The 16,779-nt window shown below is 38.5% G+C and overlaps 1 pseudogene; it reads left to right on the top strand.

The window, feature by feature from the left end:
- Positions 1 to 15,051: 15,051 nt before the first annotated feature.
- LOC130046136 (eukaryotic translation initiation factor 3 subunit E-like) lies at positions 15,052 to 16,488 on the top strand (annotated as a pseudogene).
- Positions 16,489 to 16,779: the final 291 nt, after the last annotated feature.

Raw genomic sequence — 16,779 nt, 5'->3', positions numbered from 1 at the left:
AACAACAAGTCTCACAATGGAGGCGTTACTGGTGCCTGTTTGAGCAAATCAATGAACAATGGGAGGACAGTGCTACAATGATAAAACTAGCAAAAATACTAGAGATTCTAATTTTCTGACTAATGCACTCAGTACAAGAAGGAATTTTGTTTTAAAATGGTCTGAACAAACTGTCCTTGTTACTATTGATTAAATGATTTGGACAATGAACTTCTATGTAGTAAGTGACAAGAATCCACAAACACTTTTTAAGATTTCCTTTTGGGTTCCATAATTAGGGTGATAGAAGTATATAAAACTTTAATTTTTAAATTGGTCCGATCAATTATAACGCTCATGTTATGTAAAGAGTCTTAATAGATTTTCAAAAAGCACTGCATATAAACATGGATTGAACTAGAAAATATCATGTTAAATGATGTACGCCAGAAGGATAAACATAGGATGATATCACTTATATGTGGTATTTAGAGTAACTGGATGAGGGAAAAAGAATGGTCTGAACTGGAAAGAGTGTCTAGATCACTCTTAGTCCTAGAGTTTAGGGAGAAGGAAAGAAATCGAGTGGATAGAGAAAAGAGAGATAGATAAGAAGCAAAAAGGTTCTGGGGTCAAGGGAATTTAGGTACATCGGTGGTATTAATGTATGATAGAGACATATATCCAAACCATCGAGTCAACAACACTGAAATCATGAGGCCCAAACTTTAATAGTCAGCTTCAAAAGGTGCTTGTCAAGATGGCAGACTGGGGTAGGAGGTAGGAGAGGCAACCTGTGAACACTGGAATAGGAAAGTTACCACTGGTGGCAAGATTGGGGCAATAACATTATATGTCTAAAATCCAACTATGAATAACTTTGCACACCACAATGATTTAAGAAAATTTATTTTCCTAAATTAAATGGGATATAAAGAGGATCTGGAGAGATAGTATAACAGGTAGGCACTTACTGTGCACATAACCAACCCTGGTTTGATATATAGAATCCATATCACCTGAGTACCACCAGGAGTGATTCCTGAGCACAGTATTCAGGCAGTAAGCCCTAAATACTTCCAGGCTAGGCCCATAAAGAAAAACCCAACTAACAAAACAGAACAGAAAAAGAATCAATGCATGGAATCATATCTAGTATCACAGAGAAACAAAAGTTATTCCTTATTTCCTATAGGTAAAGGTAAAGGCCCTCCCGTTGTTCATCGAATTGCTCGAGCGGGCCCAGTAACGTCTCCATTGGAGATTTTGTTGTTACTGTGTTTGGCATATCGAATACATCATGGGTGGCTTGCCAGGCTCTGCCGTGTGGGCGAGATACTCTTGGTAGCTTGCCGGGCTCTTCGAGAGGGGCGGAGGAATTGAACTCGGGTCGGCCATGTTGGCTGCATGCAAGGCAAACGCCCTACCACTGTGCTATTATCACCATTAGAAGACAGTAGAATAATACTTTTCTAACTCCTTTATGTATAGACTTTAGTAAGTTTTATAACATAATCAAGAGTATTAACTTAAAAATTACACAGAAAAAAGTAAAATATAGAAATATCCAATTTCCAAAAAGGAAAAAAAAGTAAAATTTGATCAACGGGCTGGAGCGATAGCACAGCGGGTAGGGCGTTCGCCTTACAAGCGGCCAACATGGCCAACCCGAGTTCGATTCCTCCGCCCCTCTCGGAGAGCCCGGCAAGCTACCGAGAGTATTCGATATGCCAGACACAGTAACAACTGGTAATTAAGATTTAAATAATTTAATAATTAATAAAAATCAGTTGTAACTAGTGGAGTTTGGCACTGGTAGATAAAATTATATTTTTCCTTATATATACTTTCACATATATTGTTGATAATAGAAAGACAGGATATATCAGGCAAAAGTAAACGTAATGTAAACTATTGAATACCTTTTTAAAACTGAATAGAATATTTACTTGTGTGGATAAATAAAAACATAAACCAACATAAATTAAAAGTCTGTTGGGGCGGGACGGGAACGGAGGCCCAGCTCTGGGCAACAAAGCTGAAGGGCTCCTATTCCAACCAGGTAAAGCCCGCCCCCAGGGCCTGGGACTTTCTCTGGGCATGCACAGCTAGCTCCATCTCCTAGAAAGCCGGTTTTCTCCCCTGACCTGCACAGGACGGGCACGGAGGCCCAGCTCTGGGCAACAAAGCTGAACGACTCCTCATTCCAAACTCCTCGCCCAGTGCCAGGGACTCTTTCCGGAGCCGCGGCCGCATTAGCGGCTGCGAAATATTTTCCCACTACATATGCCATAAGAACCATAAGCTACCTTCTTAGATGGAAACTTCTCTAGTTTCGTTCAGCCACTAGAAACACAGTAGCCAATAACTCATAAGCCTATCTTATCTCACACTGCATATCAAGCAGAATAGTAACAGTGAACGTGAAGGACTAAAACACACTTGTCACAATGGTAAAGCAACGCAAAAGCCCACCACAGTTTCTTATTGAAGAGTCTAGCCCAGATGACACCAACAGTACTGTAGTGTTAGACAACCTCTCTGACAAGGAATTCAGAAGGGAGCTACTTAGGATGCTTATGGAACTAAAAGAAACAATGGAAAGCAATGCAAATAGAAGACAAGAGGATTTGAAGGCAGAAATGAGGAAAATGCAATTGGAAATGTCAGACCTGAAAAATCTCATAGGCGAATTGAAAAACTCAGTGGAAGGCCTCAGCAGCAGAGTAAGAGCTGCTGAGAACAAAATCAGTGAGCTCGAAGATGAAGTTCAGAGACTCTCCAGAAAAGAGCAGAAAATGGAAAAGAGACTCACAATTCGGGAACAGATGGCAAGAGAAGATCGTGATGAAGCCAAGAGGGTAACATAAGAATTATTGGAATCCCAGAGGTACAGGAAGAAAACCTTGATGAAAAAGAAACTGTCAAAGACATCATTGCTACAACGTTTCCAGAGCTGAAGAAAACTTGTGACCACATTCAGGAGGCCCGAATGGTACCAGCTAGAAGAAATCCGAATAAAAATACCCCAAGACACATTCTGATCAAAATGAACAAAACCTTAGACAGAAACAAAATTCTGAAAACAGCAAGATGGAAGAAGGAAATCTCTTACAAAGGAGCATCCTTAAAATTCACAGCTGATTTTTCTGATGAAACCCTCATGGCCATAAAACAGTGGTGTGACATAGTGAAAAAACTCAATGAAATAAATGCCTCCCCCAAAATATTTTACCCAGCGAGACTCTCATTCATAATAGAAGGAACATCACACAGTTTCACAGACAAACAACAGCTCAGGAACTTCATAGACTCAAAACCATGGTTACTAGAACAACTAAATTGGCTACTTTAAGGCAAGACAGGCCCCTCAAATACACCAAATTTCAACAGAATGATGGGACAAAATCCCATAATAATAATCTCTCTCAGTGTCAATGGGCTAAACGCACCAATTAAAAGACACAGAGTGGCAGGATGGATTAGATAATTGAACCCAAAATTCTGCTGCCTGCAAGAAACACATCTCAATAGTCAAAGCAAACACAGACACAGAGTCAAAGACTGGAAAACAATCCTACAGAAAAACAGCTCCCATAAAAAAGGTGGGGTAGCCATCGTAATATCAGACCACATCGAGTTCAGAGTGAAGAAGGTCATAAGAAACAGTGAAGGCCATTTCTTATTGATCAAAGGATCTGTACAACAGGAAGAACTTACAATAATAAATGTATATGCACCTAATGAGAGACCAGCAAAGTACTTAAAACAACTACTCATAGATTTGGAAAAAGACATCAATAGCAACACAATACTAGTGGGAGAATTCAACACCGCTTTGTCACCTCTTGATAGATCAACCAGACTCAAGCTTAGCAAAGACATACTTCATCTGAGGGAAACAATGGAAGAAAGGGACTTAGTAGATATATACAGGACACTTCATCCTCAAAAAGCTGAATACACACTCTTCTCAAGCATACATGGAACATTCTCCAAGATAGACCACATGCTGAGCCATAAAACATGCCTCCATAAAATTAAGAAGATAGAAATTGTATCAACAATCTTCTCAGACCATAATGCTCTGAAATTAGAGGTAAATCACACACAAAAATAGAAAACTAAATCAAATACCTGGAAATTAAACAGTGCGCTATTGAACATTGAGTGGCTTAGAAAGGAAATCAAAGAGGAAATCAAAAGATTCCTAGAAACATATGAAAATGAGAACACGAGTTACCAAAACTTGTGGGACACAGCAAAAGCTGTGTTAAGAGGAAAGTTTATAGCTCTACAAGCATTCCTCAGGAAGGAGGAAAAGCACACATAAATAACCTAACCTCACAGCTTAAGAGCTTGGAGAAGGACCAAAAAGAGGAGCACAACCCGAACAGGAGAAAAGAAATAATAAAACTCAGAGCAGAGATTAACGAGATGGAAACCCAAAAAACAATCCGAATGATCAATGAAACCAAGAGCTGGTACTTCGAGAAAATTAACAAGATCAATAAGCCTCTAGCAAAACTCACAAAGAAAGGGAGAGAGAAAACCCAAATAAACCGAATCAGAAAGGAAAAGGGGGTCATTACAACAGAAACTACAGAAATTCAAAGGATCCTCAGGGAGTACTTTGAGAAACTTTATGCCACGGAACATCAAAACCTCGAGGAAATGGATAAATTCCTAGACTCATACAGACTTCCAAGGCTGAACCAAGAAGACCTGGAATACCTGAACAGACCTATCACCATCAAGGAAATTGAAATGGTAATAAAAAGTCTCCCCAAGCACAAAAGTCCTGGACCAGATGGATTCACTAGTGAATTCTTCCAAATCTTTAAAGAGGACTTACTCCCAATCCTCTTTAAGCTTTTTCACAAAATTGAAATATCAAAAACATTTCCGAACAGTTTCTATGAAGAAAATATCACACTGATACCAAAAGCAGACAGAGATAATACAAAGAAAGAGAATTAAAGGCCGATATCCCTGATGAACACAGATGCAAAGATCCTCAACAAACTACTAGAAAATAGAATCCAACTACTCATCAAAAAGATCATATACCATCAACAAGTAGGATTCATTCCAGGGATGCAAGGATGGTTTAAAGTTCGGAAATCAATCAACATAATCCATCATATCAACAAAAGAAAAGATAAAAAGCATCCGATCATATCAATAGATGCAGAGAAAGCATTTGACAAGATCCAGCACCGCTTTATGATGAAAACCCTAGCCAAAATGGGTATCGAGGGGACTTTCCTCAACATAGTTAAAGCCATCTACCACAAGCCTACAGCAAGCATCATCCTCAATGCGGAAAAACTGAGAGCCTTCCCTCTAAGATCAGGGACGAGACAAGGATGCCCACTCTCTCCACTGCTGTTCAATATAGTCCTGGAAGTACTTGCAATAGCAATTAGGCAAGAAAAAGATATTAAGGGCATTCAGGTCGGAAAGGAAGAAATCAAGCTCTCACTATTTGCAGATGATATGATACTATACTTAGAGAACCCAATAACCTCCACCAAAAAACTCCTAGAAACAATAGACTCATATAGTAAAGTTGTAGGCTATAAAATCAAAACGCAAAAGTCCATGGCTTTCCTATATGCAAACAGTGAGAGAGAAGAAAGCTACATGAATAACACAATCCCGTGCACAATTTTGCCACAGAAAATCAAGTAACTAGGAATCAGCTTAACTAAGGAAGTAAAGGACCTGTACAAAGAAAACTACGAAACGCTACTTCAGGAAATAAAAGAGGACATGAGGAAATGGAAAGATATCCCCTGCTCATGGGTCGGGAGACTTAACATTGTCAAAATGGCAATACTACCGAAAGCATTGTATAAATTCAATGCAATCCCTATAAGGATACCCATGACATTCTTCAAAGAAATGGAGCAAACATTCCTGAAATTTATATGGAACAATAAGCCCCCACGAATAGCTAAAGCAATTCTTGGGAAAAAGAAAATGGGAGGAATCAACCTCCCGAATTTCAAACTCTACTACAAAGCAGTAATAATTAAAACAGCATGGTACTGGAACAAAGGCAGAACTGCAGACCAATGGAACAGGGTTGAATACACTGACATCTCCCCTCAATCATATGATCATCTAATCTTTGATAAAGGTGCAAGTAATGTGAAGTGGAATAAGGAAATCCTCTTTAACAAATTGTGCTTGCATCACTGGATGGCTACATGCAAAAAATGGGCTTAGAACTCTGCCTAACACCAAGTACAAAAGTAAGATCAAAATGGATTACAGACCTCAACATCAGACTGGTATCTATAAGGTACATTGAAGACAAAGTTGGCAAAACCCTCCATGACATTGAAGCTAATGGTATCTTCAAAGAAGCCATGCCACTGGCCGATCAAGTGAAAACAGAGATAGATAAATGGGACTTTCTTAAACTAAGAAGCTTCTGCACCTCAAAAGAAACAGTGACCATAATACAAAGACAGTCTACAGAATGGGAAAGGATATCCGCCAAATACACATCTGACAAGGGGTTGATATCAAGGATGTATAAAGGACTGGTTGAACTCCACAAGAAGAAAACATCCAACCCCATCAAAAAATGGGGCAATGAAATGAACAGAAACTTTCTCAAAGAAGAAATCCGAATGGCAAAAAAGCACATGAGAAAATGCTCTACATCATTAATCATCAGGGAGATGCAGATCAAAACCACAATGAGATACCATCTCACACCTCAGAGACTGGCCCACATTCAAAAGAACAAAAGCAACTGATGCTGGCGTGGATGTGGCGAGAAAGGGACACTCCTTCACTATTGGTGGGAATGCCGACTGGTTCAGCCCTTCTGGAAAACAGTATGGACGATTCTCAAAAAATTAAAAATTGAGCTCCCATTTGACTCAGCAATACCACTCCTGGGAATATATCCCAGAGATGCAAAAATGTATAGTCGAAGTGACATCTGCACTTGTTTGTTCATTGCAGCACTCTTTACAATAGCCAGAAACTGGAAGAAATTTGAATGCCCAAATACAGATGGGCTGGAGCGATAGCACAGCGGTAGGGCGTTCGCCTTACAAGCGGCCAACATGGCCGACCCGAGTTCGATTCCTCCGCCCCTCTCGGAGAACCCAGCAAGCTACTGAGAGTATTCTATATGCCAGACACAGTAACAACAAAGTCTCCAATGGAGACGTTACTGGGCCTGCTCGAGCAAATCGACGATCAACGGGAGGGCCTTTACCTTTTTAAGAACAGATGACTGGTTAAAGAAACTTTGGTTCATCTACATGATGGAGTAATATGTAAGCAAGGCCCTCCCGTTGTTCGTTGATTTGCTCGAGCGGGCCCAGTAACGTCTCCATTGGAGACTTTGTTGATACTGTGTTTGGCATATCGAATACGTCACGGGGAGCTTGCCAGGCTCTGTCGTGCGGGCTGGAGCAATAGCACAGCGGTAGGGCGTTTGCCTTGCACGCAGCCAACATAGCCGACCCGAGTTCGATTCCTCCGCCCCTCTCGGAGAGCCCGGCAAGCTACCGAGAGTGTCTCACCCGCACGGAGTACTAAGTAGCTGTTAGAAAATATGAAGTTATGAAATTTACATACAATTGGTACAACATGGAAAGTATCATGCTAAGCGAAATGAGTCAGAAAGAGAGGGATAGAAATAGAAAGATTGCACTCATCTCGGGGATATAAAGTAACAAAATATGAGATTAATACCCAAGAATAGCTGAGATCAGCACTAGGAGGATTACTCCATAGCTTAGAGGCCAGCCGGGCATTCTAGGGGAAAGGGCAGCTCAGATAGAGAAGGGAGCACCAAATAAAGGGTGTTTGGAGGATCCTCCCAGGAGGGGAGATGCATGTCGAAAGTAGACTATGAACTTAATATGTTTGCCATTCAATGCCTCTTTTGCAGATCAGAACACCCAAAAGGAGTGAGAGAACAGAAGAGATTGCCCTGCCTAGTGGCTGGGTGGGATGGGGGGGATGGAGGTGGGAGGGATATTATCCATGATGGTGGAAGATGGTCACTGGTGGAGGGATGGGTATTTGATCACTGTATAATCGAAACCCAAGCACAAAAAAATTGTAAATCTGCAACTGTACCTCATGGTGTTTCACTAATAAAAATAAATTTAAAAAAAAGTCTGTTGGAACACAGGTTATTGACAGGAAATACATGGAATAGGAAATATATAGGGGACTAAAAATAAAATTTTATCATATTACTACTATAAAAAACTATGAAGAATTAGAAAGAACAAAATAAATCATAAGAAAACTGAGCTATAACACACATTTTAAATGAAAAAGAAAAATCAAGTAATATTAGAAAATTGTATTATTGCATCAACAGAAGAAAATAAAAATTTTTGCAAAGAGCTCTAAAGTAGGTTTGTTTTAATTTCATATGTTTCTGAGTTTTAAAATAATTTATAAAGTGTTCGATTCCTCAGCCGCTCTCGGAGAGCCTGGCAAGCTACCGAAAGTATTCGATGTGCCAGACACAGTAACAACAAAGTCTCCAATGGAGACGTTACTGGGCCCGCTCGAGCAAATCAACAATCAACGGGAGGGCCTTTACCTTTTTTTTATTAATTACTATTTAAATAAAAATATAGCCAAAATTATAAAGTATTATGGGTGCTATAAGAAACAGCCTTGTTCCTGACGCTCCATTCGCTCTCAACGGAACCACCATCTCCAAATGCAACAGTTATATCTACCTAGGTTGAGAAATCAACATGATGAATGACCTGGCACCTGAGTTTCGCAGGAGGATGAGAGCGGCTTGGAATGCCTTCAAGAGCATTGAAGAAATAACTAAAAGGACAAAGAACCTCCAGCTACGAGCACATCTCTTTGATTCCACTGTTCTTCCTGTATTAACATATGCCTCAGAGACCTGGACCCTACGAAAACAGGATGAGAACGCTATTCGGGTCTCTCAAAGAGGAATCAAAAGAGCTATGCTTGGAATATCACGATTCACTCAAATGAGAGATAGAATCCGGAGTTCTGATCTTCGTCAACGCTCAAGAATCAGGGACGCTGCCTCATTTGCCAAGACATCAAAAATCAGATGGGCTGGACACATAATGAGGTTTACAGACAACCGCTGGACTAGAGCCATTACTGATTGGATTCCACGGGACATCAAAAGATCACGTGGACGCCCACCTACAAGATGGTCAGACTTCTTCGTCAAGACCCTGAATGATCGGTTTGAGGCTCTGCATGTTCCTAGAACGAACAGATACCATTGGGCTGCGCTAGCACGCAACTGGGATGAATGGAGACGTTACTGGCACCCGTTCGAGTAAATAGATGAATAATGGGGATTAAGTGATTAAGTGATTAAGTGATGGGTGCTATGGGCTGGAGTGATAGCACAGAGGGTAGGGCATCTGCCTTGCACGCAGCCAACATGGCCGACCCGAGTTCGATTCCTCCGCCCCTCTTGGAGAGCCCGGCAAGCTACCGAGAGTATCTCGCCCGCAAGGCAAAGCCTGGCAAGCTCCCCATGACGTACTCAATATGCCAAACACAGTAACAACAAGTCTTATGATGGAGACGTTACTGGGCCCACTAGAGAAAATCGATGAACAACGAGAGGACAGTGACAGGGTGCTATAGTCTTCTCAAAAAGTTTAGAAATTCAGTAATACATCAAAATTATCTAGATTTTATGATCCACTTTGTATATATTCTATAAAAATGGCTCAATGGTCTCACAAAACATAATAAATTGGATTGTATTGGAAAGAATAGCACATGTCAAATCACCAAATATTTCTGTTACTTTACTTACAATTTTATTATAAGACTCCCTTGAAATCCAAACTGTTTACCCACTTATTTTTCACTTAACTTTTCATCTCCATAATCACATCTACCCCAACTCAATTTCTGGAACTACAATCAAATGTACAACAAATACTACAAAATTAACTTTAGAAATCACAGCATTTTATATATTGATAGTGAAATTGTAGATACTTAAATTAAGACATATGGCAATAGGATTTTTCAAATGTAAGCATATCTAACTAGTTTTTTAGAATTCATAAGTAAAAAGCAAGTTTCAGTCACTCAATCTTCACCTCTTAAAAATATCATTATTATCAAAAATATTTTGTAAAGTAGAAAAAAATAAAGACAAGCCATTGAATATTTTCACAGTAAGGAACTTTCATGGTATATCAACAGTCAAAAAAGACTTTGTAAGATGACAGAAGTGAAACATTTTAAAGATTGCATTCATAAAAAAAATTAAGAGATAGTAACCAGATTACAATTATTACATTATTGTTCAGAGAAAACGAAAATATAATAAATAAGAATTTCACTTTTTGGGTAATTTTAGAAGAACTATTAGAAATATGCATAAAATGGAATAAACGTCTGACTTCAATTGTTTAAATTAAATGATGCACTGCACTGTGCACTGTCATCCCGTTGTTCATCAATTTGCTCGAGCGGGTAGTAACGCCTCCATTTTGAGACTTGTTGTTACTGTGTTTGGCATATTGAATACGTCCCAGGTAGCTTGCCAGGCTTTGCCATGTGGGCTAGATACTCTCGGTAGCTTGCAGGACTCTCTGAGAGGGGAGGAGAAATTGAACCCCGGCTGGCCACGCGCAAGGCAAATGCCCAACTGCTGTGCTATATGATATTTTTTATTAAACAAAACAAGTATGATACATAGATTCACACAGGCACTCAATGAAATAGGAAATACAAACAAAATTTATATAAACTTTGACAAAAATATATCAATTTCATTTTTTCAAACTACAGACTAAATAGGCATTTCTGTAGCTTATAAGTTTATGTCTACTGATACTTCAATAATGATATAGGAAATTTTGCTTTAGGAAGTGATGATGAGTGCACAAAGGAGAAAAGAAAAAGAGAAAAGGAAGACACAGTAATAAATGATTCATATTGAAGGTTACTGTTGCTGTGTAAATAAAGAAAATGGTGCCATGAAAAGTCCTTATCTTTCTGATGGATCATTGAAAAGCTCTATGTAAATAGTTTTGGTGTTCAAGGTTCTGTAGAAAACAACACAGTTTAAAAAAAAATCAAACAGAAAGCTGCAAAGCATACAGTCACTTCCTCCAGCAGATAGAGGTGAGTGATCAGCTGATTTACATATACATTTTTAAAAATTGCAAAAGAATTAATATTTAAGAAAAAAATCATACAGAACAACAACCTTTGACGGTAAGGCTCTCAGAGCAAAGAGACATTGATCATGTTAGATCATGGGTGCTATGCAAACGACACCAACATGGCTTGGGTCTTAGCCTTGATGCTAAGTCAAATCTTCAGATGCAGAAATTTCTCTCACCTTAAGATTTTTAATAAAATAAAGCAACAAAAGTTAATGGCCTGCCAGATGTTCACCACAGGGAGTTTACTTCACGGAAATTGAAGAAGGAACTTAATTTTGAATTTATGGGAACTCTTTCCCTTCCATTTTTTCTTGTTTGTCCCAAGTTGCCTTTCAGTGTTATTGACCAATGCCAGTAGTACCACACTGGGACCCTTTCCAGTGTTATTCATCTCAGTATTGGAACAATATGTGTTGAACAAGTCTTCCCCATGCCGAAAAACACCATTTATAGAAGTTGCAATAAAATTATCCTGAAACTGACAATTGCACAAAACAATTTTTGATCAGCTCAACAGAAATAAATTAAATGAATCATTGAAAATAATTTAAAGTGCAGTAATTCACCAGCCGTAGCATTCTGCAAAACAAAGCACTTGATTGTTTCAGCTTCCAAATTTAGTGTATGCTATGTGTGTGTCTATGTGTGTGTGTGTGTGTGTGTGTGTGTGTGTGTTGTTCACTCCATAAACATAATTGGAAAGGAAATGGAAAGATTTCACTTGTGTGGTCTTGTAAGAGTATATAAAGATACAATAGTGGGAGAATGAAAATTTTCAAAAATCATCAAGTTCATAGAAAAGTTTTTTTTTTGTGAAAGGAGGATGGGACAAGGAATCAAGGAAGGGGAGCTGGGAATAAAATAATAAAGCAAGCATCCTTCCTTAAATTAGAGAATCATGCTTATTGGTTATTTAAGGGATGGTTTTATCTTTCAACTCCATCTGAATTCTGCTTAAATTCGACACTCTTTTTCTATTGCCTTCATGAGTGACTTCAACTCTGAGAATGCATTTATTGAAAAAAGAAATATAAATTACCTAAATCTTATTAGAACTGTAGACCTTCAGATTCTAGTACAAGTTAACTTGAACTTGGAAATGATCTGAAAACACTTCCTTAGATTGTGTTTAACTCAAAGCCTGCAGTGTTATTTAAATACACACACACACACACACACACACACACACACACACTTGATTTTTTTTCTAGGATTTGTGACTGATTCTCCTAGTTATAAATAAAAAAATTAAATATAGCTTATTTTCAGTATTCTATAGGTAAGCAAAAGAGAAATAGAAACTTAAATATTTTAATAACCAACTGAAACTATAAATATGAAAATAGATGAATCAATATCTCTAGAAACTTATATTTTCTAATCTTGAAATAAAAAACCCTTACTTAAAACTTATTTTTTTACAATCCATAATTAAACTTACTTCTCATGCTAACTTATCCAAAATCAGCAAAATTAAATAAATGTTTTATAAAAGATAGAACCTTAACTACATTTTATCCATTGAGAAATATTAATTGTAATTGTTCACACTTGTTCATTAATGGTGGAAAGTACCAAACCATTTTGTATCAATTACTAAAATAAAACAAACAGAATGAGAAATGTGTAAGTCACCACAATTTTCACAGTTAGATTAGTATTTTTCAAAGAACAGTCATCTATATAACATTTTCATAATTTTGACATGTAAACCTGTCATTTTGACATGAAGACAGTTCAATAGCCATATTTTTCTATATTATAAAAAATCTGTTAAATTTAGAAGTGCTCATTCACCATTAAAATTAGTGTCTATCCTAGATGTACTTCATCATGAATTCTGAGAAACCATATTTTTAGAGTCTCACTTAGAAACACACAGAGAGGCAAACATACCCTCAATTGCACTAAGAAGCAAACATCTCCTGAGCTGAATCTCATATTTATCTGTGAGTCGACTTCAAATTTTTCCTGTAGAGCAAGTTCTTCAAATGTTCAAGGTACTTTACCTTAAAGAGACAGGCACTTACTAGCCTTTCTAATTATCTTTGGCAAAGAAATAGAAAGTGGGGACTGAACATATTTCCCCCTACTCCCTCACACTCTCCAAAATTAAGACTGTGTTGAAGTTCCTAGGCACAAGAGAGCAGAGAAATCAAGTAGTTTCCATGCCAACTAAAGAAAATGATTCAATTATGCACAACTTCATTTGCCAAGGTATGTCAGCCTAAGATAGTTGAGCGTTATTTCTAAACTATTGACTAATGTCCAATATAGCTGTGATTTCTATCAGGTTAACTTACTTTAGTATAATGGGTCAGAATTCCTAAACTTTTGAAAAATTTAACTTTTATTGATAGTTATTTTTGTTATATAGTGTTTTGCTTCAGTTATTTCTACTTTATTTTTTATTTTGGTAGCACTGTGGCACTGTCCTCCTGTTGTTCATTGATTTGTTCGAATGGGCACAAGTAACGTCTCACAACAAATTGTGAGACTTGCTGTTACTGTTTTTGGCATATTGAATATATCATGTGTAGCTTGACAGGCTTTGCCATGTGGGCGAGATTCTCTCAGTAGCTTGCCGGGCTCTCCGAGAGGGGCGGAGGAATCGAGCCTGGGTCTGCCACGTGCAAGGGAAATGCCCTACCTGCTGTACTATTGATTATTTTGGTAACTTACAAAAATCATCTGGCTACTGCATTATTAAGTATATAAGAAAACTATGTACTTTATTATTTATGTATGTTGCTATTTTGTGTTAAGTATGAAGACAGCTATGGCAAGAAGTAATCAACTTTAACCTTCAAAAATATGCCTGATATTTACCATGACTTGGAAAAATGGTGTCTCAATGTTTATTCATTTTAGGAATGTTTAATTTATAAGAAGGAATCTAGTGTACAAAATGATAAAAGAGAATCTTTAATAAATGGTTCTGACTTAAAAGGAAATAAGGTACAGAATAGTTCACAGACTGGGAGAAATTATTTTCCAAGCATGCTTTTTATAATGGGTTAATATACTAGACATATAGAGTACCTGACACCGCCAAAAAATGGGGAGAAGAGATGCACAGGAACTTCCTCAAAGAAAAAACACAATTGATCCGAAGTCATATGAAGTGTTCCCAAATCACTAATCATCAGTGAAATGCAAGTCAGAACAAGAATGAGGTATCACCTCAAACCAAAATGACTGGCACTAGGGGGTATTGTGCTGCCAGCAGGTCAATCTGCACCTGTTAGGTGAGTGGATCAGCAGCCTGAAGATGCATTCAGACTTCTAGATACCCCCAAATTGCTTCTGTTCCTTTGACCAGACCCCAAAAACTTGAGGCAAAGCTTACCAAGAAAGTAAATGTCCAAAAGTTAGGTATGTGGGAGACACACCCAAAAACCACTTCAGGCTCAGCTATAAAATTGGAGGCAAGCCCTCTCTGGTTCCTGATCAAACTACTTAACAGTCATGATCCCAGAGACTCAGAAACAAATCACAGAACCCAGCGGCTTTTGGCAGAAATGCGTCCAGTCCCTGCAGTAGGTAACTGGCGCCGGGGGACCCCAGGTGGGAATAGGTTTTGTGCCTTGACCTGTTCCCCCTAGCAGCTTGGTGGCCACAATCCTCCAGAGGTCATTGGACAGTCAGGTTTGGGCCCACAATGAGGAGACATGCGGGGCCTCATGGGATGGGGGTTAAACCAGACCTTTCCTCCCTGCCTCAAGGAGACCTTGAGTCGCCACCCACGAATTGCCTCTCTGGCTCCTGGTCAAGTTGCTTAATGGCCATAATCCCAGAGACTCAGGAACAAATCTCGGAACCCAGCAGGTTTTTGCAGAAAGTCCTCCAAATTTAATTGTTAAAATTTTTAATTCCGCCTTTCCCTGGCAAGATGGCGGAGTACGACTTGACTACTCGCATCGCGCACTTTTTGGATAGGCATCTAGTCTTTCCGTTGCTCGAGTTTCTCTCCGTGAAAGAGATATATAATGAAAAGGAATTACTACAAGGCAAATTGGATCTTCTTAGTGATACCAACATGGTAGACTTTGCTATAGATGTGTACAAAAACCTTTATTCTGATGATATTCCTCATGCTTTGAGAGAAAAAAGGACCACAGTTGTTGCACAACTGAAGCAACTTCAGGCAGAAACAGAACCAATCGTGAAGATGTTTGAAGACCTGGAAACTACAAGACAAATGCAGTCAACCAGGGACGGTCGGATGCTCTTTGACTACCTGGCAGATAAACATGGTTTTAGGCAAGAATACTTAGATACACTCTACAGGTATGCAAAGTTCCAGTATGAATGTGGAAATTACTCTGGAGCAGCAGAATATCTTTACTTCTTTAGAGTCTTGGTTCCAGCAACAGATAGAAATGCTTTGAGTTCACTCTGGGGGAAACTGGCTTCTGAAATCTTAATGCAGAATTGGGATGCAGCCATGGAAGACCTTACCCGGTTGAAAGAAACCATAGATAATAATTCTGTGAGTTCTCCACTCCAGTCTCTGCAGCAGCGAACATGACTCATTCACTGGTCTCTTTGTTTTCTTCAACCACCCCAAAGGGCGTGATAACATTATTGATCTTTTCCTTTACCAGCCACAGTATCTTAATGCAATTCAGACAATGTGTCCACATATTCTCCGCTATTTGACTACAGCAGTGATAACAAACAAGGATGTTCGGAGACGACGGCAGGTGCTAAAAGATCTGGTCAAAGTTATTCAACAGGAGTCTTATACATACAAGGACCCAATTACCGAATTTGTTGAATGCCTATATGTTAACTTTGACTTTGATGGGGCTCAGAAAAAGCTGAGAGAATGTGAATCAGTGCTTGTAAATGACTTCTTCTTGGTGGCTTGTCTCGAGGATTTCATAGAAAACGCTCATCTCTTCATATTTGAGACGTTTTGTCGCATCCATCAGTGTATTAGTATTAATATGTTGGCAGATAAACTGAATATGACTCCAGAAGAAGCTGAAAGATGGATTGTAAATTTGATTAGAAATGCAAGACTGGATGCGAAGAATTGATTCTAAGTTGGGTCATGTGGTTATGGGTAACAATGCTGTGTCACCCTATCAGCAAGTGATTGAAAAAACTAAAAGCCTCTCATTTAGAAGCCAAATGTTGGCCATGAATATTGAGAAGAAACTTAATCAGAATAGTAGATCAGAAGCTCCAAACTGGGCTACTCAAGATTCTGGCTTTTACTGAAGACCTGTAAAGAAGGGGATGAAAAAAAAACTGAAAAAAAGAAAGATGAACTAATGAAACCATTATATAAAGGATGACATTAAAAAAAACTAGCATATTGAATATAATTTTGGAAATTTAAATAAAATTGGCTGTTTCGTTGTAAAAAAATTTTTAATTCCAAATTCATGTGGCCACGTGACATCATATGTTATTCATAATCAGCAATAGAAAACAAATTGTCTATGGTTGCCTTTTTGGCAAATCTGAGTGGTAGGGTAAAATCCCAAATAATAATGGTGGGTGTGGTGTCAATATATTGAATGTAATCAAAGTAGAGAGAGAGTAATGTGGAAATCATCTGCCCCAAAGATAGGGGTAGGGTGTGGGATGGGAGTATACT

This window comes from Sorex fumeus, unplaced genomic scaffold (assembly GCF_029834395.1).
Source record: "Sorex fumeus unplaced genomic scaffold, SorFum_2.1 ptg000131l, whole genome shotgun sequence".
Taxonomy (NCBI): Eukaryota; Metazoa; Chordata; class Mammalia; order Eulipotyphla; family Soricidae; genus Sorex; species Sorex fumeus.
Note: the sequence above shows the minus strand (reverse complement) of the source record. Positions and strands in the feature narration are given on the sequence as shown.